Source organism: Schistocerca gregaria, unplaced genomic scaffold (genome assembly GCF_023897955.1).
Source record: "Schistocerca gregaria isolate iqSchGreg1 unplaced genomic scaffold, iqSchGreg1.2 ptg000077l, whole genome shotgun sequence".
In the NCBI taxonomy this organism is placed as follows: domain Eukaryota; kingdom Metazoa; phylum Arthropoda; class Insecta; order Orthoptera; family Acrididae; genus Schistocerca; species Schistocerca gregaria.
The window spans coordinates 15,540,325-15,559,245 of NW_026061710.1; the positions used below are offsets into that span (position 1 = coordinate 15,540,325).

The 18,921-nt window shown below is 26.6% G+C and overlaps 1 long non-coding RNA gene across 1 annotated transcript in view; it reads left to right on the forward strand.

The window, feature by feature from the left end:
• Window positions 1-16,196, forward strand: part of LOC126301641 (uncharacterized) — an 83,759-nt gene extending 67,563 nt beyond the window's left edge. Inside the window, exon 2 of the long non-coding RNA XR_007553071.1 lies at window positions 16,070-16,196. This is a non-coding gene — a long non-coding RNA (uncharacterized LOC126301641). The remainder of the gene's footprint in view (window positions 1-16,069) is intronic.
• Window positions 16,197-18,921: the final 2,725 nt, after the last annotated feature.

Here is an 18,921-nt window from a genome sequence, read left to right on the forward strand (position 1 = left end):
TTTTAGTATTTATTTTACTTGTCTCGATTTGGGTTGATTTATAATTAATTTATAGTTAATGTATCATAATTATTATTATATTATTTATAGAAATGAGATGTTAATCGTTTCCCAAGATATCTAGTTTCTTAAGAAAAAATTTAATTTTTTAAAGTTATTTGTTTTTATTTAATTTTTTAAGTAAAAATATTAACTTATTTATTCTTTAAGGGATAAGCTTTGAAGTTAATAACCTATAATTTATTTTATAGAAATATAATAGTAAGCTTTAAACCAGCTATCTTTAAGATTACGTTTTAGTTCATTATTTTTTATTTTGATTTTATAAATATTTTAGGTTTTTTATTAAGATTATTAATTTAATTTTAAAATTTTTGTAATAATGATAGAATTAGTATATTTATTTGTATGAAATTTTTACCTTGTGAACTTATTATAAGGAACTAGGCAAAATTGATTTCCGCCTGTTTATCAAAAACATGTCCTCTTGTTTATATTTTGAGGTCTGGCCTGCTCACTGAGCGTATTTTTAAAGAGCCGCGGTATTTTGACCGTGCAAAGGTAGCATAATCATTAGTCTCTTAATTAGTGGCTGGAATGAATGGCTTGACGAGAAATCAACTGTCTCTTAATAAATTTTTGAATTTAACTTTTGAGTCAAAAGGCTTAAATTCTTCTTTAGGACGAGAAGACCCTATAGAGCTTGACATTTTACTTTTATATAGTTTTTTGTTTGTCTTTCTATATTTAATGATGATGTTTTGTTGGGGTGACATGAAGAATAGATAAACTCTTCATTATTATATCATTTATTTATGTTTGTTATTTTGATCCATAATTTATGATCATAAGATTAAGTTACCTTAGGGATAAGAGCGTAATTGTTTTTGAGAGCTCATATCGACAAAGCAGATTGCGACCTCGATGTTGGATTAAGAAAAATTTTGGGTGCAGGAGCCCAATGATTAGGTCTGTTCGACCTTTAAATTCTTACATGATCTGAGTTCAGACCGGCGTGAGCCAGGTTGGTTTCTATCCTAAGATTGTTAATCCATATTAGTACGAAAGGACCATATGGTTAAAATATTTTTTGTTATATTGATTAATATTAATTTATTTACTATTTTGACAGATTAATGTGTTGAATTTAGAATTCATTTATGTAGATTTTTTCTACAAATAGTATTGATACTTTATGATTTATTTATATTTATTTTGAATTTTCTTTTATTGGTTATTTGTGTTTTAATTAGTGTTGCCTTTTTAACTTTATTAGAGCGTAAGGTTTTAGGTTATATTCAGATTCGAAAGGGTCCAAATAAGGTAGGTTTTGTTGGAATTCCTCAGCCATTTAGAGATGCTATGAAGTTAATTTGTAAGGAGCAGCCAATTCCTATTATATCTAATTACCTACTTTATTATTTTTCCCCTGTTTTTAATTTAATGATTTCTTTAGCCGTTTGAGTAATTTTTCCTTATTTAACTTATATGTGTTCTTTTTCTTATGGATTTTTATTTTTTTTATGTTGTACTAGATTAGGTGTTTATACTGTTATAATTGCTGGTTGATCTTCTAATTCAAATTATTCATTATTAGGTTCTCTTCGTTCTGTTGCTCAAACAATTTCTTATGAAGTTAGTTTAGCTTTAATTTTATTGTCTTTAATTATTTTAATTGGTAGTTTTAATATGTTTGATTTTATAAACTATCAGCTTTATTGTTGATTTATTATTATTTCTTTTCCTTTAGCTTTAGCTTGTTTTGCTTCTTGCTTAGCTGAAACTAATCGTACTCCTTTTGATTTTGCTGAAGGGGAATCTGAGTTAGTTTCAGGATTTAATATTGAGTATGGTGCGAGTGGTTTTACTTTAATTTTTTTAGCTGAATATACTAGAATTGTCTTCATAAGAATGTTATTGGCTTTAATTTTTTTGGGCGGTGATTTTTATTCTTTTATATTTTTTATTAAGCTTGCTATTATATCTTTTGGTTTTATTTGGGTTCGTGGAACATTACCACGGTTCCGTTATGATAAATTAATGTACTTAGCTTGAAAAAGTTTTTTACCTTTATCTTTGAATTTTTTTATTTTCTTTGTTGGTTTAAAGATTTTATTTATCTCATTTGTTTAGTGAAATTTTTTGAGAAAAGTTAATAGAAGAGTTAAACTTCTAATTTTATGTTTCCAAAACATATGCTTTTCCTAAGCTAATTAACTTTATTCCTTAATTAATTTATCTCATGCGTTTGCGACATGGACATTAATTAAGAAATATGTGAAGTAAATAATTGTTAAGATTTGACCTGTTATAATATAAGGTTCTTCAACAGGTCGTTTACCAATTCACGTTAGTAAGCATACAACAACTACTATAATTCAGAATAAAATTTGATTAATAGGGTAAAATTGAATGCCTCGGAATGGTGTTTTATTATAAAATGGTAAAATTATTAAGTTCTAATTGATAAAAATAATGCAATAACACCTCCTAACTTATTAGGGATAGATCGTAGAATTGCATATGCAAATAGGAAATATCATTCTGGTTGAATGTGAACTGGTGTTACTAATGGGTTGGCAGGTACAACGTTATCTGGATCTCCTAATAGGTAAGGATTAATTAAACATAGTATAATTAATAATGATGTTATTATTACAAATGTAATAGAATCCTTAAAGGTAAAGTATGGATGGAATGGAATTTTTTCAAAATCTCCATTTAGTCCAAGAGGATTATTAGATCCTGTTTGGTGAAGAAAAAATAAATGAATTGCTGCTATAGCAGCAATAATATATGGTAATACAAAATGGAATGTGAAGAATCGATTTAATGTTGCATTATCAACAGCGAATCCTCCTCATACTCATTGGACTAAATCTGTTCCTAAGTATGGGATTGCTGATAATAAATTAGTAATTACTGTTGCACCTCAAAAAGATATTTGGCCTCAGGGTAAGACATATCCTATAAATGCAGTTGCTATAACTAAAAATAAAATCACTGTACCAATTATTCAGGTATGTATATATATATAAGATCCATAGTAAATTCCCCGTCCTACATATAAGTAAATACAAATAAAAAATATATATGCTCCATTTGCGTGTAAGGTTCGGATAATTCAACCATTATTTACGTCTCGGCAGATGTGTACTACACTACTGAATGCTATTTCAATATTTGATGTATAATGTATAGCTAAAAATAGTCCAGTTACAATTTGAATTACCAAACATAACCCTAATAGGGATCCAAAATTTCATCAAAATGAAATATTTGTTGGGGCAGGTAAGTCAATTAAAGAGTTATTAATAATTTTAATTAAAGGATGTCTTAATCGTAAGGGTTTATTCATTAGTAATTATCTTATTTTACGAATAGGTCCCTGATTAATATTGGTGATTTTAACAACTGCTAGTAGTGCTAAAAATAAATAAATTATTATTATTATTGTAATAATGAATGTTGGTCTATTATATAATTTTTCTAAAGATATTGTTATTTCTTGATAATTGATTGAATTATCAATATTTATAGTTTCGGTGTTTTTGAAAAAGTCTATAAATATAGATATATCTAGAATAATTAATATTAATATGATAAATACTCACATTATTAATGTAATAATTATAGTGATTGATTTAGGCTGAAATATTTCATTTGATGCAATTCTTGTAATGTAAATAAATAATACTAGTATACCACCAAGAAATGTTAAAAATAAAATATATGATAATCAATATCTTTCTATTATTGTTCCTGTTATTAATCCAACTAGGAAGGTTTGAAGTATAATAAAAAGCATTATTGATATTGGGTGTCTTAATTTAATAAAATTAATATTTATTACATTTGATAATGATATAATTATTATTTTGATCATTTCAGGGGTTAGTTTATTTAAAATACCGGTTTTGGGAACCGATGATGGAAGCTTTTCCACCTCTGAAGTTTTAAAAGTGGGGTCTGGACTTATTTCCGGTTTACAAGACCGGCGTTTTTTTTAAACTATTAAAACTAATGTTTATATTCTCTATTTTTACTTCTTTATTGATTTATTTTGCTGGTGTTTATGTTTTTTCTTCTAAACGTAAACATTTATTAATGGTTCTTTTGAGAAAAGAATATATTGTTCTTTCTTTATTTATGTTAGTTATTGTTTTTCTTATTGAGTTTGATTATGATTATTTTTTTCCTGTTATTTTTTTAGTTTTTTCTGTTTGTGAGGGTGCTTTAGGTCTTTCTATTTTAGTTTCAATAATTCGTTCTCATGGTAATGATTTTTTTAATTCTTTTGGTTTATCTTTATGTTAAAGTATTTATTTATAACTATTTTTTGATCCCTCTTTGTTTATTAAATAATTGTTGATGGTTGGTTCATTCTTTAATGTTTCTGTCGGGTTTTGTTTTTATAATTTGTGTTTATTCATATGCTGATTTGAATATAATTAGATATTATTTTGGTATTGATTATTTTTCTTTTAGTTTAATTTTACTTAGTTTTTGGATTTGTTCTTTAATAATCACTGCTAGAGGTTCAGTTTATTTAAGTTCATATCATTCTAATTTTTTTGTTTTTATGGTTTTGATTTTAATAATTATGCTTTATTGTTCATTTGCTAGATTAAGTCTTCTTTCTTTTTATATTTTTTTTGAGGCTAGATTAGTTCCTACTTTACTTTTAATTTTGGGTTGGGGTTATCAACCTGAGCGTTTGCAGGCTGGTGTTTATTTAATTTTTTATACTTTGGTTGCTAGATTACCTTTATTATTAGTTTTATTTAAGGTTTATGATTTTTCTAATACTTTATATTTTCCTTTATTGGTTGATTTTGGTTCTTATTATTTTATGTTTTATGTATTTATAATTTTGGCTTTTTTAGTTAAGATACCTATGTTTTTGGTTCATTTATGACTTCCTAAGGCTCATGTAGAGGCCCCTATTTCAGGTAGAATAATTCTTGCTGGTGTTTTATTAAAGTTAGGTGGTTATGGTATTTTTCGTGTTATAAAAGTTATTTCTTATTTGGGTTTAAAGTTTAATTATTTTTGATTGTCTTTAGGTTTATCTGGGGGTGTTATTGTAAGATTTATTTGTTTTCGTCAGGTTGATTTAAAGTCTTTAATTGCATATTCTTCTGTTGCTCATATAAGAATGGTTATTGGTGGATTGATGAATTGATGAGGTTGTGTAGGTTCTCTTTCTCTAATGGTTGGTCATGGTTTATGTTCTTCTGGTTTATTTTGTTTATTTAATATTATTTATGAACGTTTAGGTAGACGAAGATTATTAATTAACAAGGGTATAATTAATTTGATGCCAAGAATGGCTTTATGATGATTTCTTTTAAGATCATCAAATATGGCTGCTCCTCCTTCTTTAAATTTGGTAGGTGAAATTAGATTATTAAATAGAATTATATCTTGATCTTCTTTTAGATTCTTTGCTTTGATTTTTTTATCTTTTTTTAGAGCTGTTTATACTTTGTATATATATTCTTATTCTCAGCATGGGAATTATTATTCTGGTGTTTATACTTGTTCTCTTGGTTATTTTCGTGAATATCATCTTTTACTTTTACATTGATTGCCTTTAAATATTCTCTGTTTAAAGGGTGAATATTTCTTTGTTTAGTTTACTTAAGTATTTTAATTAAAAATATTGTTTTGTGGAATCAATGATATGAAGTTTTTCATCTTAGGCCGTGAATTTATTTTCTATTTGTTCTTTGAGTTTTTTTTCTTTGTTTATTTCGAGAACTATAATTTTTATTTTAGGTATTTATTATTTAATAATTGATTATAGAGTTTTTGTTGAGTGAGAGCTTTTCAATTTAAATGGTTCTATAGTTGTTATAACTTTAATTTTGGATTGAATATCTCTTATTTTTATATCTTTTGTTATATATATTTCTTCTTTGGTTATTTATTATAAAGAGGATTATATATCTGGTGAAAAGAATATAAATCGTTTTATTATTATTGTTTTAATATTTATTCTTTCTATAGGTTTTTTAATTATTAGTCCTAATTTAATTAGAATTTTATTAGGTTGAGATGGTTTAGGTTTAGTTTCTTATTGTTTAGTTATTTATAATCAAAATGTAAAATCTTATAGTGCTGGTATATTAACTGCACTTTCTAATCGTATTGGTGATGTTGCTATTTTAATTTCTATTGCATGAATGTTAAATTTTGGTGGTTGAAATTATATTTATTATTATGATTTTATTTCTAATTCTTTTGAAATAAAGCTCATTACTATATTAATTGTTTTAGCAGCTATAACTAAGAGAGCTCAGATTCCTTTCTCTTCATGACTTCCTGCTGCTATAGCAGCTCCTACTCCTGTTTCTGCTTTAGTTCATTCTTCTACTCTTGTTACTGCTGGTGTTTATTTATTAATTCGTTTTAGACCCATATTGGATACTTATAATTATGGTTGATTTTTTCTTTTAATTGGTTGTATAACTATATTTATGGCTGGATTGGGCGCTAATTTTGAGTTTGATTTAAAGAAGATTATTGCTCTTTCTACTTTAAGACAACTTGGTTTAATAATAAGAATTTTGGCTATAGGTTATCCAAAGCTTGCATTTTTTCATTTATTGGCTCATGCTTTATTTAAGGCATTATTATTTATATGTGCAGGTTCAATAATTCATAATTTGAAGGATTCTCAGGATATTCGTTTTATAGGATCAATTGTTAATTTCATACCTTTAACTTCAGTTTGTTTTAATGTTTCTAGTTTATCTTTGTGTGGAATACCTTTTTTAGCGGGATTTTATTCAAAGGATTTAATTCTTGAGATGGTTTGTTTAAGATGAATTAATTGTTTAATTTTTTTCTTTATTTTTTTTCTACTGGTTTAACTGCTTCTTATTCTTTTCGTTTGTTTTATTATTCAATATCTGGTGATAATAATTTTTATTCTAGATTTTCTTTTGATGATAAGGGTTATTATATTTCATTTGGAATAATTGGTCTATTGTTTGTTGCTGTTTTTGGTGGTAGTCTTTTATCTTGATTAATTTTTCCTATTCCTCATGTGATTGCTTTACCTTATTATTTAAAGTTTTTAACTATTACAGTTGTTATTTTAGGTGCTTATTTAGGTTATCTTATTTCTAATTTTGATTTTTCTCATAATTTATTTTCATTAAGTATACTTTCTTTTGTTAGATTTGCTGGTTCTATATGATTTATACCTTTTCTTTCAACTAAGTTTATTAGATATATTCCTTTAAAAATAGGTTATTATTCATCTAAGTCATTTGATTATGGTTGAGGTGAATTACTTGGTGGTCAAGGTTTATATAGATTATTTATTTATTTAATTGGTTATATTCAAGGTTGATATGATTCTAATTTCAAGATTTATCTTTTAACTTTTATTTTTTGAATATTTATTTTGGTAATATTGTTTTTCGTTTACTTAAATAGCTTATAATTAGAGCGTGACACTGAAGATGTTAAGGAAGTATTTTTACTTTTAAGTATTTATAAATATAGATATATTATTTTTACAGTGAAAATGTAATGTTTTATTTAAACTATATAAATTTTAGAAATGTTAACGGAGTTTAACCGCTAATATAAAAAGTTAGCAGCTTTCATATTGGCTTTACATTTCCTTAATTGGAACTATTATAGTTCAATTATATTATTAACAGTAATACGCCTCTTTTTGGCTTCAATTAATAAGAATAAGGGTAGTACATACCAATCTTCCAGGTCGAAACTGACTGCAATATTTCGCTTCTTATTCTATTTAAGGTTGATTGATAATATCAATACTTTTTGAATGCAACCCAAATGTTATATTTAACTACAACCCTTTATTCTGCTCATTGTAATGCTCCTTGGTTTCATTCATGGTATAGTCCTCCTAATAGAACTAGAATAAAAAATATTGTTGATACTGTTCAGATTATAATGTCTGAAGTTTTAAAAATAATTACAATTGGTAGAATTAGTGCAATTTCTACATCAAAAATTAAAAAGATTACTGCGATTAGGAAGAATCGTATTGAGAATGGTATTCGTGCTGATCTTTTTGGATCAAACCCACATTCAAATGGTGATCTTTTTTCTCGATCATTAATTAATTTTTTTGATAGTGTTGTTGCCAGGATTATAACAATTATTGGAATAATAAATCTAATGAAAACTCTTGTTGATAGAATTAGAATTGTTTTTCTTGATTTATATCAAGCTTTCTGATTGGAAGTCAAATGTACTATTTATACTAGAAAAACAATTATCTACCTCATCAATAAATAGAGATATATAAGAATAATCATACTACGTCTACGAAGTGTCAGTATCATGCTGCTGCTTCAAATCCAAAGTGATGTCTTGGTGAAAATTGATTTATTGAGTGTCGAAGTAGACATGTTGATAAAAAGATTGTTCCAATAATTACGTGTAAACCATGGAATCCTGTTGCAACAAAGAATGTTGATCCATAAACTGCATCTGCAATGGTAAAAGGTGCTTCTCAATATTCATATGCTTGAAGTATTGTAAAGTATAGTCCTAATAACACTGTGAAGAATAATCCTTGTAGTGCTTGAGTATGATTAGATTCCATTAAACTATGATGTGCTCATGTTACTGTTACTCCTGATGCTAAAAGAATAGCTGTATTAAGTAATGGAATTTGTATAGGGTTAAAGGGTTGAATTCCTATTGGAGGTCATAGTATTCCTAGTTCAATTGTTGGTGCTAATCTTCTTCTAAAGAATGCTCAAAAAAAAGAAACGAAAAATAATACCTCTGATGCAATAAATAAAATTATTCCTCATCGTAATCCAATTGATACAAATCCTGTATGTAATCCTTGATATGTTCCTTCTCGTACTACATCTCGTCATCATTGAATTATAGTTAGTAGGGTAATTCCAAATCCAATTATGAATAAGTTAATATTAAATAGGTGGAATCATTTTGCTAGTCCTGATACTAGCACTATTGCTCCAATTGCTCCTGTTAATGGTCAAGGTCTATAGTCTACTAAGTGGAATGGGTGGTTTGAGTGAGTTGTTAACATAGGTTTAATATACTTCTCTAGAATATAGAGTTCTTAGAATTGAGAAAACATAGGCTTGAATTATTGCTACTGCTGATTCTAGAATTAATAGAAGTATTTGTCCAATAATTAGTAATGAGATTAAGTTTATTGCTATAGATGGTTCTGTGTTTCCTAATAAGGTTAATAATAAGTGTCCTGCAATTATATTTGCTGCCAACCGTACTGCTAATGTACCTGGTCGAATAACATTACTAATTGTTTCAATTAGTACTATAAATGATATTAATGCAGGCGGTGTACCTTGTGGTACAAGGTGTGTAAATATATGATTAGTATGGTTAATTCATCCAAATAATATAAATCTTAGCCATATAGGTAGGGCAATTGCAAATGTTAATGCTAAATGTCTTGTTCTAGTAAAAATATAAGGGAATAATCCTATGAAATTGTTAAATAATATTATAATAAAAGTTGAGATGAAAATGAATGTTGTTCCATTAAATGATTTTGGTCCAAGAAGTGTTTTAAATTCATTATGTAAGGTTAAATTTAGTTTATTTCAGATAATGTTAATTCGTGATGGTGTAAGTCAAAATAGTGATGGGATTAATAATAGTCCTAGAAATGTTCTAGTTCAATTTAATGATAAATTAAAGATGTTAGTTGATGGGTCAAATGTTGAGAATAGATTTGTTATCATTTTCAATTTAAGTTTTTTATTTCAATTGTTCCTTTTTCTGCTCTTTTAATAAGGTTAGGTTTAAATTAGAAGAAGTTTATTTGATTAAACAAGATTAATGTAGCTGAAAATATAATGAATAGTGAGAATCATATAAGAGGGGATATTTGAGGGATTTGGATATAATTTCCCCATCAGAAGTAGTCGTTAATTTACTATTATTTGGTTTAAGAGACCATTACTTACTTTCAGTCATCTGATGAATTTCAAGGTGTACTAATTTTTTTTAGTTACTTTAGATTGACACTCTAATGTTATTTATTTTAACTAACTCCTTAAATTATCTTAGATAATCACTTAATAAATAAATTTACTGAAGTTCTTTCAATTACAATTGGTATAAATCTGTGGTTTGCTCCACAGATTTCTGAGCATTGTCCAAAGAATAATCCAGGTCGATTTATTGTGAATGTTCCTTGATTTAACCGACCTGGCGTTGCATCAATTTTAACCCCTAATGCAGGAACTGCTCATGAGTGTAGAACATCTGATGCTCTTGTTAATACTCGTACTTCTGTATTTATTGGTAGGATTGTTCGGTTATCTACATCTAGTAGTCGGAATCCATCATTTTCTAGGTCTTGTTCTGGTGTTATATAAGTGTCAAATTCTACGTCTATGAAGTCTGAATATTCATATCTTCAATATCATTGTCGTCCAATGGTTTTAATTGTAATTATTGCATCTACTGAATCATCAAGTAAATATAATAGTCGTAATGATGGAAGGGCAATAAAAATTAATGTAATTGCTGGTAAAGCTGTTCAGATTGTTTCAATTAAATGTCCATGAAGTATATTACGGTTAGTATAGGCAATAAATAATATATAACTTAGGGCATAACCTACAATTACTGTAATTAATAATAATACGACCATAGTATGATCATGAAAGAATGATAATTGCTCCATTAATGGTGAAGCTCCATCTTGAAGAGATAAATTTGATCATGTTGCCATTAATAAATATTTTCTAATAAAAGGTCAAATCTTTATTTGTAGAGCTTAAATCTACTGCACTAATCTGCCATATTAGAATCTAGAGATTAATGGTAAATCTGAGTAACTATGTTCTGCAGGAGGGTTATTTTGTAGTCATTCTGTTGATCTTCTTATGTTAGCTCTAAATATAATTGCTCGGTTTGTAATCATTCTTTCTCATATAATTACAATGAATATAATGATTCCTACAATAGAAATTGTAGACCCAATTCTTGATACTACGTTTCATGATGTATATGCGTCTGGGTAGTCAGAGTATCGTTGAGGTATTCCTGCTAATCCTAGGAAGTGTTGAGGAAAGAATGTTAAATTTACTCCAATGAATATAATTGTAAATTGGATTTTTAATCATGTATTATTTATAGTTAATCCTGTAAATAGTGGATATCATTGAATGACACCTCCTATTATTGCAAATACTGCTCCTATAGATAATACATAATATTAGATAAACAAAATAAACCAGAAGAACATAAACCATGACCAACCATTAGAGAAAGAGAACCTACACAACCTCATCAATTCATAGTCATCAATCCACCAATAACCATTCTTATATGAGCAACAGAAGAATATGCAATTAAAGACTTTAAATCAACCTGACGAAAACAAATAAATCTTACAATAACACCCCCAGATAAACCTAAAGACAATCAAAAATAATTAAACTTTAAACCCAAATAAGAAATAACCTTTATAACTCGAAAAATACCATAACCACCTAACTTTAATAAAACACCAGCAAGAATTATTCTACCTGAAATAGGGGCCTCTACATGAGCCTTAGGAAGTCATAAATGAACCAAAAACATAGGTATCTTAACTAAAAAAGCCAAAATTATAAATACATAAAACATAAAATAATAAGAACCAAAATAACCAATAAAGGAAAATATAAAGTATTAGAAAAATCATAAACCTTAAATAAAACTAATAATAAAGGTAATCTAGCAACCAAAGTATAAAAAATTAAATAAACACCAGCCTGCAAACGCTCAGGTTGATAACCCCAACCCAAAATTAAAAGTAAAGTAGGAACTAATCTAGCCTCAAAAAAAATATAAAAAGAAAGAAGACTTAGTCTAGCAAATGAACAATAAAGCATAATTATTAAAATCAAAACCATAAAAACAAAAAAATTAGAATGATATGAACTTAAATAAACTGTACCTCTAGCAGTGATTATTAAAGAACAAATCCAAAAACTAAGTAAAATTAAACTAAAAGAAAAATAATCAATACCAAAATAATATCTAATTATATTCAAATCAGCATATGAATAAACACAAATTATAAAAACAAAACCCGACAGAAACATTAAAGAATGAACCAACCATCAACAATTATTTAATAAACAAAGAGGGATCAAAAAAATAGTTATAAATAAATACTTTAACATAAAGATAAACCAAAAGAATTAAAAAAATCATTACCATGAAAACGAATTATTGAAACTAAAATAGAAAGACCTAAAGCACCCTCACAAACAGAAAAAACTAAAAAAATAACAGGAAAAAAATAATCATAATCAAACTCAATAAGAAAAACAATAACTAACATAAATAAAGAAAGAACAATATATTCTAATCTCAAAAGAACCATTAATAAATGTTTACGTTTAGAAGAAAAAACATAAACACCAGCAAAATAAATCAATAAAGAAGTAAAAATAGAGAATATAAACATTAGTTTTAATAGTTTAAAGAAAACGCCGGTCTTGTAAACCGGAAATAAGTCCAGCCCCCACTTTTAAAACTTCAGAGGTGGAAAAGCTTCCATCATCGGTCCCCAAAACCGGTATTTTAAATAAACTAACCCCTGAAATGATCAAAATAATAATTATATCATTATCAAATGTAATAAATATTAATTTTATAAAATTAAGACACCCAATATCAATAATGCTTTTTATTATCCTTCAAACCTTCCTAGTTGGATTAATAACAGGAACAATAATAGAAAGATATTGATTATCATATATTTTATTTTTAACATTTCTTGGTGGTATACTAGTATTATTTATTTACATTACAAGAATTGCATCAAACGAAATATTTCAGCCTAAATCAATCACTATAATTATTACATTAATAATGTGAGTATTTATCATATTAATATTAATTATTCTAGATATATCTATATTTATAGACTTTTTCAAAAACACCGAAACTATAAATATTGATAATTCAATCAATTATCAAGAAATAACAATATCTTTAGAAAAATTATATAATAGACCAACATTCATTATTACAATAATAATAATAATTTATTTATTTTTAGCACTACTAGCAGTTGTTAAAATCACCAATATTAATCAGGGACCTATTCGTAAAATAAGATAATTACTAATGAATAAACCCTTACGATTAAGACATCCTTTAATTAAAATTATTAATAACTCTTTAATTGACTTACCTGCCCCAACAAATATTTCATTTTGAAGAAATTTTGGATCCCTATTAGGGTTATGTTTGGTAATTCAAATCGTAACTGGACTATTTTTACCTATACATTATACATCAAATATTGAAATAGCATTCAGTAGTGTAGTACACATCTGCCGAGACGTAAATAATGGTTGAATTATCCGAACCTTACACGCAAATGGAGCATCTATATTTTTTATTTGTATTTACTTACATGTAGGACGGGGAATTTACTATGGATCTTATATATATATACATACCTGAATAATTGGTACAGTGATTTTATTTTTAGTTATAGCAACTGCATTTATAGGATATGTCCTACCCTGAGGCCAAATATCTTTTTGAGGTACAACAGTAATTACTAATTTATTATCAGCAATCCCATACTTAGGAACAGATTTAGTCCAATGAGTATGAGGAGGATTCGCTGTTGATAATGCAACATTAAATCGATTCTTCACATTCCATTTTGTATTACCATTTATTATTGCTGCTATAGCAGCAATTCATTTATTTTTTCTTCACCAAACAGGATCTAATAATCCTCTTGGACTAAATGGAGATACTGAAAAAATTCCATTCCATCCATACTTTACCTTTAAGGATTCTATTACATTTGTAATAATAACATCATTATTAATTATACTATGTTTAATTAATCCTTACCTATTAGGAGATCCAGATAACTTTGTACCTGCCAACCCATTAGTAACACCAGTTCACATTCAACCAGAATGATATTTCCTATTTGCATATGCAATTCTACGATCTATCCCTAATAAGTTAGGAGGTGTTATTGCATTATTTTTATCAATTTGAATCTTAATAATTTTACCATTTTATAATAAAACACCATTCCGAGGCATTCAATTTTACCCTATTAATCAAATTTTATTCTGAATTATAGTAGTTGTTGTATGCTTACTAACGTGAATTGGTAAACCACCTGTTGAAGAACCTTATATTATAACAGGTCAAATCTTAACAATTATTTACTTCACATATTTCTTAATTAATGTCGATGTCGCAAACGCATGAGATAAATTAATTAAGGAATAAAGTTAATTAGCTTAGGAAAAGCATATGTTTTGAAAACATAAAATTAGAAGTTTAACTCTTCTATTAACTTTTCTCAAAAAATTTCTCTAAACAAATGAGATAAATAAAATCTTTAAACCAACAAAGATAATAAAAAAATTCAAAGATAAAGGTAAAAAACTTTTTCAAGCTAAGTACATTAATTTATCATAACGGAACCGTGGTAATGTTCCACGATCCCAAATAAAACCAAAAGATATAATAGCAAGCTTAATAAAAAATATAAAAGAATAAAAATCACCGCCCAAAAAAATTAAAGCCAATAACATTCTTATGAAGACAATTCTAGTATATTCAGCTAAAAAAATTAAAGTAAAACCACCCGCACCATACTCAATATTAAATCCTGAAACTAACTCAGATTCCCCTTCAGCAAAATCAAAAGGAGTACGATTAGTTTCAGCTAAGCAAGAAGCAAAACAAGCTAAAGCTAAAGGAAAAGAAATAATAATAAATCAACAATAAAGCTGATAGTTTATAAAATCAAACATATTAAAACTACCAATTAAAATAATTAAAGACAATAAAATTAAAGCTAAACTAACTTCATAAGAAATTGTTTGAGCAACAGAACGAAGAGAACCTAATAATGAATAATTTGAATTAGAAGATCAACCAGCAATTATAACAGTATAAACACCTAATCTAGTACAACATAAAAAAAATAAAAATCCATAAGAAAAAGAACACATATAAGTTAAATAAGGAAAAATTACTCAAACGGCTAAAGAAATCATTAAATTAAAAACAGGGGAAAAATAATAAAGTAGGTAATTAGATATAATAGGAATTGGCTGCTCCTTACAAATTAACTTAATAGCATCTCTAAATGGCTGAGGAATTCCAACAAAACCTACCTTATTTGGACCCTTTCGAATCTGAATATAACCTAAAACCTTACGCTCTAATAAAGTTAAAAAGGCAACACTAATTAAAACACAAATAACCAATAAAAGAAAATTCAAAATAAATATAAATAAATCATAAAGTATCAATACTATTTGTAGAAAAAATCTACATAAATGAATTCTAAATTCAACACATTAATCTGTCAAAATAGTAAATAAATTAATATTAATCAATATAACAAAAAATATTTTAACCATATGGTCCTTTCGTACTAATATGGATTAACAATCTTAGGATAGAAACCGACCTGGCTCACGCTGGTCTGAACTCAGATCATGTAAGAATTTAAAGGTCGAACAGACCTAATCATTGGGCTCCTGCACCCAAAATTTTTCTTAATCCAACATCGAGGTCGCAATCTGCTTTGTCGATATGAGCTCTCAAAAACAATTACGCTCTTATCCCTAAGGTAACTTAATCTTATGATCATAAATTATGGATCAAAATAACAAACATAAATAAATGATATAATAATGAAGAGTTTATCTATTCTTCATGTCACCCCAACAAAACATCATCATTAAATATAGAAAGACAAACAAAAAACAATATAAAAGTAAAATGTCTAGCTCTATAGGGTCTTCTCGTCCTAAAGAAGATTTTAAGCCTTTTGACTCAAAAGTTAAATTCAAAAATTTATTAAGAGACAGTTGATTTCTCGTCAAGCCATTCATTCCAGCCACTAATTAAGAGACTAATGATTATGCTACCTTTGCACGGTCAAAATACCGCGGCTCTTTAAAAATACGCTCAGTGAGCAGGCCAGACCTCAAAATATAAACAAGACGACATGTTTTTGATAAACAGGTGGAAATCAATTTTGCCTAGTTCCTTATAATAAGTTCACAAGGTAAAAATTTCATACAAATAAATATACTAATTCTATCATTATTACAAAAATTTTAAAATTAAATTAATAATCTTAATAAAAAACCTAAAATATTTATAAAATCAAAATAAAAAATAATGAACTAAAACGTAATCTTAAAGATAGCTGGTTTAAAGCTTACTATTATATTTCTATAAAATAAATTATAGGTTATTAACTTCAAAGCTTATCCCTTAAAGAATAAATAAGTTAATATTTTTACTTAAAAAATTAAATAAAAACAAATAACTTTAAAAAATTAAATTTTTTCTTAAGAAACTAGATATCTTAGGGAAACGATTAACATCTCATTTCTATAAATAATTTAATAATAATTATGATACATTAACTATAAATTATTTATAAATCAACCCAAATAGAGACAAGTAAAATAAATACTAAAATTTTGATAAACCCTGATACAAAAGGTACAATAAATAAAATATACTTAAAAAAATGTAAAATAATATTTCATAAAACACTTACATTACCAATAAACTATAATTTAAAAAATCAATTCTATAAAATATACTAAGACAAAAATACAATAAAATTATTTATATTAAATAATTAAATAAACAAAAAATAAATATAATAAAATAAATAATCAAGATATCCTGATTTGCACAGAAAAATTTTCAGTGTAAATGAAACACTTTACTAATAAGTTATATCTTGAAACTCTTCCTAGATACACTTTCCAGTACATCTACTATGTTACGACTTATCTCATCTAAATTGAAGCTACTTTAAAATAAAATAGAATAATCAATAATGAGAGCGACGGGCGATGTGTACACATCTCAGAGCCAATATCAGTTAAATTAAATAAATTAAATTACTATCAAATCCACCTTCATTAACAGTATTTCACTATCAAATCCGTTATAAACAAAAATCTATTGTAACCCACCTCCTCTTAACTATAAGCTGCACCTTGACCTGAAATATTTTATAATTATAAATCTTGAGAATTATAACTCTAAAAAGATTCTCTGATAACGGAGATATACAAACAAATAAATTAAGTAGAGTAAATCGTGTATTATCAATCATGGGGTAGGTTCCTCTGAATGGAATGAGATACCGCCAAATTCTTTGGGTTTAAAGACCTTAACTAATAGTACCCTGGTAAATATAATTAACATTTAAAATAATAGGGTACCTAATCCTAGTTTATTATTTATATTTCACAGATTCATAAAAAGGGCCACAAATAAATTTTAACATTTCACCTTACAAATTTATATTTCAACCCTAATAATATAAACAACTGTTTTAACCAATAATATTCACTTGTATCAATCGTATAACCGCGGCTGCTGGCACGAATTATGCCGATACTAAATCAATTGCTAAATCCAAAATCACTTGATAATTAAATCAAATTACTGCAAAAAGAACATTTAGTCTAACAAAACTTACATATAATACAAAGAAAAAGTGAATAAACAAGCAAGAATAAAACTTTTAAAAATAAAAAATATGAAAATTTTAAATCTATTAATTCAGGAAAAAATAAAAGATTCAAATATTTAAAGAAAAAAAGAAAAAAACCACAAACATTAACAAAAAAAAAGAAACGCCCCTATGTATGACCACAACAACTTCTTTATTATATATAATTAAAGATTAATATGGAACATGTATAGCAATAAATGTATTATATTCTTTCTTATTAAATCTTTCTTTTCACTACTAAATAAAGAAAGATTAAATAATATAATAAATATATGATTAGTATGGTTAATTCATCCAAATAATATAAATCTTAGCCATATAGGTAGGGCAATTGCAAATGTTAATGCTAAATGTCTTGTTCTAGTAAAAATATAAGGGAATAATCCTATGAAATTGTTAAATAATATTATAATAAAAATTGAGATGAAAATGAATGTTGTTCCATTAAATGATTTTGGTCCAAGAAGTGTTTTAAATTCATTATGTAAGGTTAAATTTAGTTTATTTCAGATAATGTTAATTCGTGATGGTGTAAGTCAAAATAGTGATGGGATTAATAATAGTCCTAGAAATGTTCTAGTTCAATTTAATGATAAATTAAAGATGTTAGTTGATGGGTCAAATGTTGAGAATAGATTTGTTATCATTTTCAATTTAAGTTTTTTATTTCAATTGTTCCTTTTTCTGCTCTTTTAATAAGGTTAGGTTTAAATGAGAAGAAGTTTATTTGATTAAACAAGATTAATGTAGCTGAAAATATAATGAATAGTGAGAATCATATAAGAGGGGATATTTGAGGGATTTGGATATAATTTCCCCATCAGAAGTAGTCGTTAATTTACTATTATTTGGTTTAAGAGACCATTACTTACTTTCAGTCATCTGATGAATTTCAAGGTGTACTAATTTTTTTTAGTTACTTTAGATTGACACTCTCATGTTATTTATTTTAACTAACTCCTTAAATTATTTTAGATAATCACTTAATAAATAAATTTACTGAAGTTCTTTCAATTACAATTGGTATAAATCTGTGGTTTGCTCCACAGATTTCTGAGCATTGTCCAAAGAATAATCCAGGTCGATTTATTGTGAATGTTCCTTGATTTAACCGACCTGGCGTTGCATCAATTTTAACCCCTAATGCAGGAACTGCTCATGAGTGTAGAACATCTGATGCTCTTGTTACTACTCGTACTTCTGTATTTATTGGTAGGATTGTTCGGTTATCTACATCTAGTAGTCGGAATCCATCATTTTCTAGGTCTTGTTCTGGTGTTATATAAGTGTCAAATTCTACGTCTATGAAGTCTGAATATTCATATCTTCAATATCATTGTCGTCCAATGGTTTTAATTGTAATTATTGCATCT